Below are 11,205 nucleotides of genomic sequence, written 5' to 3' on the forward strand. Positions count from 1 at the left end.
AGCTGGTCTTCGATATTATGTTTCCACTCATATAATGGATGAATTCAGGGCACTCTCGCAAACTCCTTCAGCCCACTGTCATGGCAACTTCCTCAGTGACATCTGTTGCATGGAAACAAATCACCACAACTGAAAATAATCAAGCAGTCACTCAGCACTGTTTTCTTCCTATCTGTTGTTGCTTGTAAATGATGAAACATCAGGAATACAATCACCAGCACAAAATATGCAGAGTAAATCACCAACCCTTTTCCACAATTAGCACAAACCCACCTGCACTTGGTAAGCCTCTAAGATGCAAATGCAAAATGCACACAGACATATATTTGTTTAATAACTGCATATCAAAATTATATATTTGAGTTAATGCTGATTCATAGCTTCACACAAAATGCTTTCTATCAAACTGCCGAATCATTCAGGTCTATTGACAACTGAGCTGGTTGGATGCACAGTAAACAAGTGACAACGTACCTCGTTTTTACAGATTCCTTCCAAACTATTGGTCAGCAAATTTTGACGTGCCAGAGAGGCAGTACCATTTAGAATTCCATGTGCATGATTTTGATTTGAGCACTGGTGGACTTTGACTCTGTACATTTATTTACTCAAGAAATCCAGGTCAGACATTTCAGTCACCTTTCTAAACAAACACCACTGCTTGATACTTTCAGTCAACTATGAAAATATGAATGACATTGAAAAAAAAAAGAGAGAGAAAAGATAACAATAACCTGCAAAGTGTCTTGTAGTGACATATAATTGTTTTCATTCAATCAACTCTGTGGAGTAATTTCACAATCAAACTGATTCACCATGGGCATTTCAATTCTTAAAGTTTGTAATTTAGAAGAAAAGACCACAGAGTTTACCTTGTAGAGAAAAACTGTTTGAGTGGGAGCAGTGATACGAGGGCAGTGATCAATGGAAATCTAGGTAAAACTTAAAGTCAATGACAATATTAAGACTATTTCAGGTTCTTGTATAAAATATATAGCCTTTAAAATGTATGGTGATGTCACTCAAAAGACAAAATTACCAGAGAGTTTGCATAGGGAGAATGTGACACAGATTAAATAAACCCAAAGTGATGTTCCCATAAAATCCATAATTAGAACTAAATCATAACAACTCTGAAATAGTATGTCTGTGATGCATGCATGTCAGATTCACAATTGATCCCATTAACATGACCAGCAGCAAGCCAGACCGTATCATAGCACATCATTTATTTATGGCAGGAAATCAAATATGTTCTGAAATCCACTCATATGAACATAACATCATGTGACTGCACATTTATACAGTTCTTTTTAACAGAAAATGACACGTACAGTGTACTCTCACCTTTAAATCTGATTAGTTAAGGGTTTTAATGTGTATTCTGATTACTGCACATGTTTTCTCATCCAGTTTAAATATTTGCAATTCCACTACCCCCCCCCCCCTTCTCTGAACTATACTGTATGTTGAAGAATGATGTAGACACATGAATATGCATACACACACACACACACACACACACACACACACTTTAAAGTGGAGCTACAATTGGAACACCTGTACAATTCTGTCACACATCTTCTTGTTTATCCCTTTGTAACAATGAAATGATGAAATCTTCAGCCTTCTTCCCACAGCACTTCATCCAGCAACAATACACACTTCACCTCACACCTGTGACTTTCAAGAGATATCAATACTGCTGGCAGCATACTATTCCACTGGTTTACACAATGGTCTGGTGTCTGTGGTCTCTCAAAACTTATTTGTGTAAGTATATGTCTAGCTGCAAATGAGTGGATCATACAAGGTATTGCAGTCACAAAGCTAATAATCCACAATTCTTAAAATTTACTTACGTAAAGAAAAGAAAGGAAAGAGAAGGGGGGAATAAATGAGGGAGAGGGAGGCAGAGAAAGAGAGAGAGAGAGAGAGATGAATAACAATAATACGTGTGGGTTCAAATGATTGTAATTTTGTAGAAATGTTCTTTTGAATATGTTCATGGGGTAGAAGAAGAAACTTATTTCCAAAAGCAAAAACGACTTCACTATACAGCTGCAAAACAAGGCAATCAATACTGAACAACAAATGATAAACTACTGGCAGCCAAGAGTACCTACATATCTAGGTTTAACACTCCGTAAATTATTGATTTTCAATCCACCACACAATGATATTGGTTTCAAGCCTTCTAACCCATTGAAAATCAACATGCAAGTACACCTACAGTGTAAAGCTACGACGGAATACTTTTCTTTTGAATCCACCTGCCTCAATAATACTTTTGCTGATGGAAAATGTGTATTCTGGTGTGCTGATGTGAACACACCCAATGTGTGCTGTTAGAAGGATGGCATTAGAATGAAGTCTACAGTATTGGAATCAATAATTAGGGCCATAGGCAGTAGTTGAAATAATGGGGGTTTCCCCAGTCCATACAGTACGTTCATAAGCCTTTCATTATAGCACGTCAACTGTGAATAGATTAAATCCATCATACTTGACAGACATTCATTCAGCCTGAAACCTCACAGCATATGTGTAAAACAGAAGTATCTTGCTGAGCAAATATGTGATCTGAACTAATTGTAAAATCAGCAAGGGTATGAAGCATTCCACGTGATCCTAGAGACTGTACCTTTAATCAGATCTATTTATCTACTGTAAATGTGGAAATTTTCACAAATTTCATGTGACATGAAACTAGTGCAAAAACAAAAACACTCAATTTTTTTTTTGCTTGTAACACCCTACTTCATATTTTGTTAAGAGCATAAAAAATTATTCATGCAAAGATTTCAACTTTTACAGTATCTGTCTATCTATCTATCTATCCATCTATCTATCTATAAAGAGTTCAGAACTTTTAACATCTCACACAGAAAAAAGGACAACAAACTACACAACAACCAATGAAAGGAAAATGCATCATGCCATGGCACAGTCATGTTGACCTAATGAACACAAACTTAGCACACTATGCCAGTAAATGCTGCCGACTGCTTGTGCATGCATGGCCAATCTATATGCAGTACTGATTCATCAGTATCTATTGGTCTGCTAATTGCCATTAACAATGTATGGCGACTGAAATTGTGACAACATCAGGGTCTCATCCCCAGGCTAGCTGCAATAACTTTGTAATTGCTTCGTAATGAAATGTCCACAGCACAGAACAATCTAACATGCTTGATAATTAAATTATGGAGAGAAAGGGGGGGGGGGATCAGTAAATTTTAGGGTTCATATACTGTCTGTCATATTATGCTAATATAGTGATAAATTCTCTCAGACTGAACACTTCAACTGCACAGAAAAAACCCCACAATTTTACATGTTTGTACAAATGTATAAATACAATGCACATGTAGATCATGAGTAACAGTGACACGTGACTGTACTCTGTCATTGTGTCAAACAATTTCACATCCCACCCCCCCAAAAAAAAGAAATAAAAGAATTAAAAATATATATATTTGATTGTTTAGAAGGTACAACGTGTAGTGAATAGGAGATGGAGACAGAGTCCTAATAACTACAGAGATCAAACATAAAGAAGAGGGTGAGAGAGAGTACAGAAAATACCGACCATTTTATTTTAATATCCATGACAGACAGCACCCCCGTGAAAAGGTGGATCTAAATTATTGCTCTGAATAAAATCTATTAAAAAAAGAACTAAATGCACAGGATATCATAGGCAGGGCTCGATATTAGAGGTGGTCCTGAGGTCCAGGTTCACTAAAAAAAATTATGTTGGGTCACCAAATTTTTCACATTTTGGTGGCTTGATTAGGCAATTAAAATTTAAAATGAAATTTTATATTTCCTATCATTTCCGACCACAGCATTTTTTGGAGGGCCACCAAAATTTCATATTCAAAGATTTTAGTGGCTAGCCCGAATGAACCACTAAAGAAAAATCTAAGTATTGAGCCTGTTATAGGTGATTGTGCCTGTTCATTACACTGTTGGATCACTTGTTACAGATGATAAAAGGAACTTTACAGGATGCACCTGCTTGCCATTTGATAAGGCCAACATTTTCAAACACAAGAATGCATACACTATACATTGCTTTGAAACTCCCAGTGTACGCCTTTCAGTGCTGACGCTAGCTACAATTGTAAAAGTGAACACTTGGAATTTCTACACTCCACGGCACCCATAGTCACTGACAATTAGAGTAACATTTTTGTTTATCACTCCTTAAACAAAAATCCACACTTTAAACACACTGTGTGCCACAAAACTTACCCCACTCAGCACTGGAACCAACCAACATTTACGATTATGCATCTGCATTCAGCAGAATTAAAAGTGCTCATTCTTGCACATAAAACACTATAGAGACACAATACAAGTGACAGTTGCTATAATTTGTAAACAGGCACCAACTTTGTACGAACCTGTGATGATAACCATGCCATGACACTGAGTCTGACAAACTTTTGATGTCTTTACACAACTGCCTGCATACCAACACAGTATGGTGCAATATGTTTGATAATTTGGTATTTACTTTCATAGACAGTGCTATATGGGATAACACTGCAGTTTCAAATGCCCGGAGTTGAGGGCAATGTATCATGGTAGTATCATATATCCAGTGCATGTATGCATAGGCTGAACATAAAGACTTCTTACAAAACAGAATGTGCCTGCAGGTAGAATGGGGTCTTATCTTTTCAATTCAACAATCTCAAGATGACACTGACTTTGCATACCATGAAATTAAAGTCACACATAATCTTGTAACACAGCATGTAATTGACATTCTATAAGGGAGAAGGGAGATATCTAATTTCCCTTCTACTTTGTAGTCTATGATGCAACTCATCTTGTAGTTCCCAGATTTAATCTATCCTATTCTGGTACCAGGTATTTAAAATGTTTTTGGATTTTATGTTCCCAAAGTATGGAACATTTCACTTTCTCAATCAATAAGAAAATCCTTTACACTCACATCATTTAAAAATCAACAGAAATCATATAATCGATTCTATAAATTGTAATGTATCACAATAATACAATGGTATAACAATATAATAGTAGAATAGTAATATTGTAATATAGTATCTTTAAAGACCTGTAATTCAAAGTGTAGTTCTGTAATTTTCTAAGCATTGCATTTAATATGTCATAACCACCTCTTGTATACTGCTGTCATACCTATTTTGAACAGTTTAATTAGATACCATTACAACTACCGGTATTATCACTATCATCGTCATCATCATTATAACTATTGTCACATTTGTATAAGTTACCAGTAGAATGCATCTGAGCAATTGCCTTGGTTACTGTGAAAATCATTAAAAAAAAGCATTCATGCACCAGCATTAAACTCATCATCATTGCTTGTTCACCATAATTATGAATAGCCATTCTGAGCACGGTATCCTGTTCCTTTTTAGTCATCAGCAGTGTTGCTTCCTACTCCCAAAGACTCCAACTCTCCAACTTTTGACAGGAGATTTCCCGCCGAACGCCCATTTTTGCAAAATCTCTCGTTCTCCCACTTGAGATTTAATTTCTCCCGCCCTGGCTCTGTGTCTCCTGCTTGAAATGATTTCTTCCTTAGTGTCATCGTATAAGGAAAAATAAGCCTTACAATGTAGATACATTTGTAGCACGAGAGAGCATCTAGAACCCTAGAGCTTCCAGGGCCTGCCTAAAGCGGGGTTCCCACTATCGTGCGATCTATTGCGAACGCCACGATTGGACATTCGTAACTGATCGTGGAAGATTCATTGAACTCATTTGAAATTTCACGTTTGGATACGAGGTTATGCGAGTCAATATGTGTTGGTTCGCTTAGATGCGATATGGTCACGATTGGTCTGTTTCAAGCAATATGATCTGTCACGATCTGATCTCCCGTTCAGATATGATTCGATATGATTGTCCCGATTGAGTCCATGATTGGTTCCGATCTACCACGATCATTACGATCGGTATCCCCGACTTGGTGCGTTCCAATACGAATACCGCGAAACAAGGCGGGCTGTTGAGATAAGATACGATATTTTTCATGATCGGGATAAAAATGACCCCCATTTGAGGTGCGATTGGACCCGAATGGGAAATTACAGTCCGGCTGACAATGGATTTCATCGTTTTCTTAACTTCTGCAGAGTGATTAGGCCTACTATCCACAATCATTGATGATGGTAATGGTTGACAGGTTGATAATGATGACAACGTGACCTTTGCAGTATTGTGAATGACAATTACGATGTTATCAGAGAGAAAGCATCACCTATTGGGATAGGCCAGCCACAACCTCAGATAGTCCCTCCTCTAATTTAACCTGAAGAAATTCTAATTATTGAATCGACCTGGTCACCCTTCCCCTCCCCTTCCCCTCCCCTTCCCCCCCCCCCCCAAAAAAAAAAACCCCATAAAATAAAAAAGATTACACAAGATCAGAACATTGCCCCCTCTTTCCCTGAAAAAAAGAAAGATCTAGACAAAATGTTTTTACCTTCCTTTGAAATACATGAAGAAAATATGATATATCATATGTGTTATATATGCTAAATATAAGAAAGTTGGCCGAACTGATAGTATTACTTGTGTGTCTGATTTCATATTCTCATAGTATGTATCGTATGCATTTTTAGCTCACCTGAGCCGAAGGCTCAAGTGAGCTATTGCGATCGCTCTTCGTCCGGCGTCCGGCGTCCGTCGTGCGTAAGCTTTTACATTTTCATCTTCTTCTTGAGAACCCCTTGACCGATTTTCACCAAACTTGGCAGGTAGCATCCCTAGGGATATAGGATCTCAATTTGTTCAAGTGGGCACCATACCCCACCTGGGGGCCCCAAGAGGGGCCAAAACCCCCCAAAATTAAGGAATCTTAAAAAAATTCTTCTTTAGAACCAGAAGTGAAAGAGCTAAGTTAATACTATGAATAAGTACATTGATGACTGTAGTTTCAAGTTTGTTCATGGCGGAATCAGGGGTGCCCCCTTGGGACCCAGGGGAGGGGTCCTTATAGGGCCCAAATTGTACATTTTCATGTTTTTCTTGAAAATGCCATTATGAATTTTTACAAAAGTTGGCAGGTAGCATCCCTAGGGGGAAAGAATCTAATTCCCATCAAATGGGCACCATGCCCCACCTTTGTGGGGTACATTTGTATGTGAAACATTCTACTTCTTGTGGATGTTTCAGTGATGTCGTTTTTTTATATTTCATTGTCCCACCCCTCCCTTATTCAACCTCGAGGAATACAAAATATAAACGATTTGCAGGTAAAATAAGGGGCAAAATATATGTGCAAAAAAGAAAAATAAGCACAAGGAAAGTAAAAAAGTCCATCCCGATTAACACGATTAAGAAGCACGATAAGTTAAGATTTGCTGCGTTTTGATACAATCCAAGACAATCTGATGCGATGATCACGATCCAAAATGAATCATGTTAATCGTAGAAAATTTTTGTACCGTCCAAAAATTTTCTACGATTAACGCGATTGCTATGATTGACCTCAAGACCTGATACAATCTGATAAGATCACTACGATTGCTTCACGATTAAGACCACGATTTCAATCGTGGCGCCAAAACCCCGCTTTAAGGGCCCTGGACCCCAGCTGCAAAGGAACATCGCAGTTCGTGCTCGTGTAAGTTGGAGTCTCCCATTTGCTAGGGGCTTCAGGCGGGAGAATCTCCAGATCAGAAAGTGCTTGGGGTTGGAGTCTCTGTACCCCCTTTACCCAACATAGCATCAAGTAATGTACTATGGACACTGGATTCCAAGTTATGAAAAGTGTTTTTGAGATACAGGTACTACTGTAGCTTGTGACTACATCAGAATGGAAGAAACATCCATTAATTTGAATATTTTAGTAAACTAGTCTATTGTATTCCATACAAATATGGATACTGGTATGTAAACTGCGAAAAAAAAAGAAAAAAAAAGCAGTCATGCATGCTTACGAAGAGTAGACTATAGAATACTGTCACACACTGTTGCTGGGTACCCGCAGCATACGGTAATCACTTCCTATTGTGTTAGCCACAGGAAGGAGTTATATAATTGTATTATGTTTCATGTGGCAAGGCTGTCTAATTAATTTCTTAATCTATACTGCTGAAACTACTACCTTACTGTCAAAGTGGAAATTCTTGCACATTTCGCACAACATGAAACTAGCAAGAAGATAAAAAAGCATGCAATATTTTTCAGTGTGCTAATATATTACTTTTTTATAAATGTTATTTTGATTCTACAGAATCAAAAATATCTGTGACATTAATCTCACCAGACTGAAAGCAATGAACTACTTGTGCAAAAATTTCCAATTTTACAGTGGCTAATCCATAACAAAGTCCTTCCATAAAACATGTGAAACACAGTGCACAAACACATCTTACGATCATGCAAAGGATAATAAAAGACACTTCAAATATTTCTTCATTGAATATCCAAACTTGCTATGAGCACTGATTTATAATACCCTTCATACTTAAACAACAACAAACCTGTCATTTCAATTGAACTACAGAAGAATATTGTAGTGAAGAGTAGACAGGACTAAGGATTTGTGTCTGTAAGAACCTTACATGGATCTTCCCCCCCCCCCCCCATGTACAGCTTGTAGAACACTTAAATTTGATGAGTGCACAGTAAAAGTGCCTTGACTCACTAGATAGAACATAGATCAAGTAGTACACAATTTGTAGACTGTTTATAAATGTGCACATGCATCACACAGAATGCCATTAATCATGTTACCCTAATAATTTTACAGAAAAACAATAGGACTTTCTATTCTCTTCCCATTCAGTAAATGTCACAACTGTTTCCATGTTCATGGGAGCTGGAGGCTATGAGCATCCCCCCCCCCCCCCCCCCCCGTGATATTGCAAACAACACACGTCACTATGTAAGAATCCAGAGATCCTCTTGAACTTTGATTATTGATTACGTGTGGCGAGTACACGCCTGTCGAGAAATACCGGAAGAAGACCCAGTGGCAGTCCACAAGCCTCCTCTTGGGGCAGACACGAACGCAAGAGGGACAGCAAACATTGTGACAGGGACTGGAGCGGGGCTGTTAGTGTTACTTGGTATCAATCCAATCTATGGTAGTCTCATACACTGGCAACCGATTCTGATCATTTTCTATGGAATTGATTTCTTAAATGAAAAAAAAAGAAAAATTGCTAACTTTGTCTCGTGATATTTTTCACCTATTGAGATTCAGCCCTACCAAGCAGCCTCACTAAAAGAGATTAAAATCCACACACACTTGTACAATGTACATGGTAAGAAATGCTAAATCTTTCTGATGATCTAAATAGACAATCACTACTGCATTTTTGTGGTTGATGAGCTTATACTTAAAACTTCTCATTACATACATATTTCATTGCATCACAGAACATGCAAACATGTGACACTACTTTATACTCAAATAGAAATGAATAACAGATATACATGAATATGTTTATACTATAGCTCATAGTATGCTAAGCCTTATGTACATAGTATGCATGTGTTATGCTCAAACTCGAGATTGATGCAAGGACACATGCGTGAAATATGCAAGCAATGCTATACTGCACACTCTTTACCCCAAGTTATGCTCACATTTCATGTCAAAATCAAGTGGAGGATTGATAACAGATACTCAATCTAAATGCAGGAGTAACTCCAGTACAGAGTTAGATGCCTTTACATATATACAGTGTACCGTATATAAAAGTCATCATCCAATTCTCTAATTTCACTTCCATGAGAAAGCTGTTTTAAATACTAGACAGAAATCTGGAAATAACAGTACACAGTAGGCCTACAGCCCCTCATCAGCAGAAAAATTAAAAGAAAAGTGATGATATGATTTAGAAAGGGTCTGCAATACTTCCCAAGTGTCAGGAAGTCATATTCTGGAGACCTGTGAACAATCTGAAAGAAAGTTGTTTTGGTCATGCAAAGATGACAATGCTCAATATAGAAGTCCTCATGTTCTTGTGCATATCAAGACCCTGGGGCACCACCTATCGGCAGGGCACCTTCCCATCGGCACCCTGCGTATCATGGCTGTTTGCGTATAGAACGAAAAGGTACACGCGGGATTAAGTGTCATTAGCTATAAAGACAATAAAAACGAAGAAATGAAAATCAAACTCAAACAAACCAAGCTAAAAATTACACATCCGCTTAGTAACGACGCATGGCTGTGAAATTCACGTGTATTACCTATGGCCTGTGAAATTCACGTGTATTACCTATGCTGTGAAATTCACGTGTATTACCTATGGAGGGGAGGGGGTGCCGATCGCAAGGTACCCTTTTTAGTTGCGCGAAGAAAACGGAACGCACGCACTAAAATTGCGCTATTTTAAAACGGAGATTCATAATCAACGAGACGGTCACGACATTCAAAACTGCAGTATTTATGGCATATTTGAGGTAAGAATTATGCGGATTTGTGTTATATTTTTAGAATAAACAAGCTACAGATCCTTAGGGTGACGATAGGTGGTACCCCTAACCCTGGCTGGTACCGTAGTAACGCTAGGACTTCCTAAATTGCAGAATTAGGAATCAATATCACTTGTCCAAGAAAATTAGTTATAACATTAGTATCTTCTAGATTCTCGTATCTGGGAAGAGTTTTATAAATGGATTACTGATCCCCTACACACAACTAAAACTAAAAGTGTTTTTTTTTTCCAAGAGTCATTAGGCCTACCACTACTAATACTACAGACATTGACTAGATCTAGACGGTCTAGAACAGTTATAAAACCAAGACAACTTTTCTACAAGCTTAGAGCCCTTTGTCTATAGATTTATATAATTTGCAGATTCAAATTGTATTTGTGTGATTCTCTTCCACTGATCTTCTGAATGTGTTCCGCTGCATACTTGTACACAAAATATTTCCATGATGACATGTTTTTCTTTAATCCATCTTCTGTCAAAAAGACTTTTCCTGAGGAACTTGCAAACAAACTTTCATAAACCATCTAATGTTAGATCTAATTAGACTTTGCTTCTACAAGCTATAATTTCGGGAATCTGCTGTAGATCTACATCGATTTGACCGATCTTGTGCAATTTTGAAACCTATAATGTGCCTGATAAAGTGATAACTGCCCAGCCATTCATTACACGTATCTACAGACGGCACAGCCACGACCTTAGCTTTGCCTGTCGGGACAGCACAGCAGACGGGCACAG

Source organism: Diadema antillarum, unplaced genomic scaffold (assembly GCF_040938485.1).
Source record: "Diadema antillarum isolate AM-2024a unplaced genomic scaffold, OU_Dant_1.0 seq00000796_RagTag, whole genome shotgun sequence".
Classification (NCBI taxonomy): Eukaryota; Metazoa; Echinodermata; class Echinoidea; order Diadematoida; family Diadematidae; genus Diadema; species Diadema antillarum.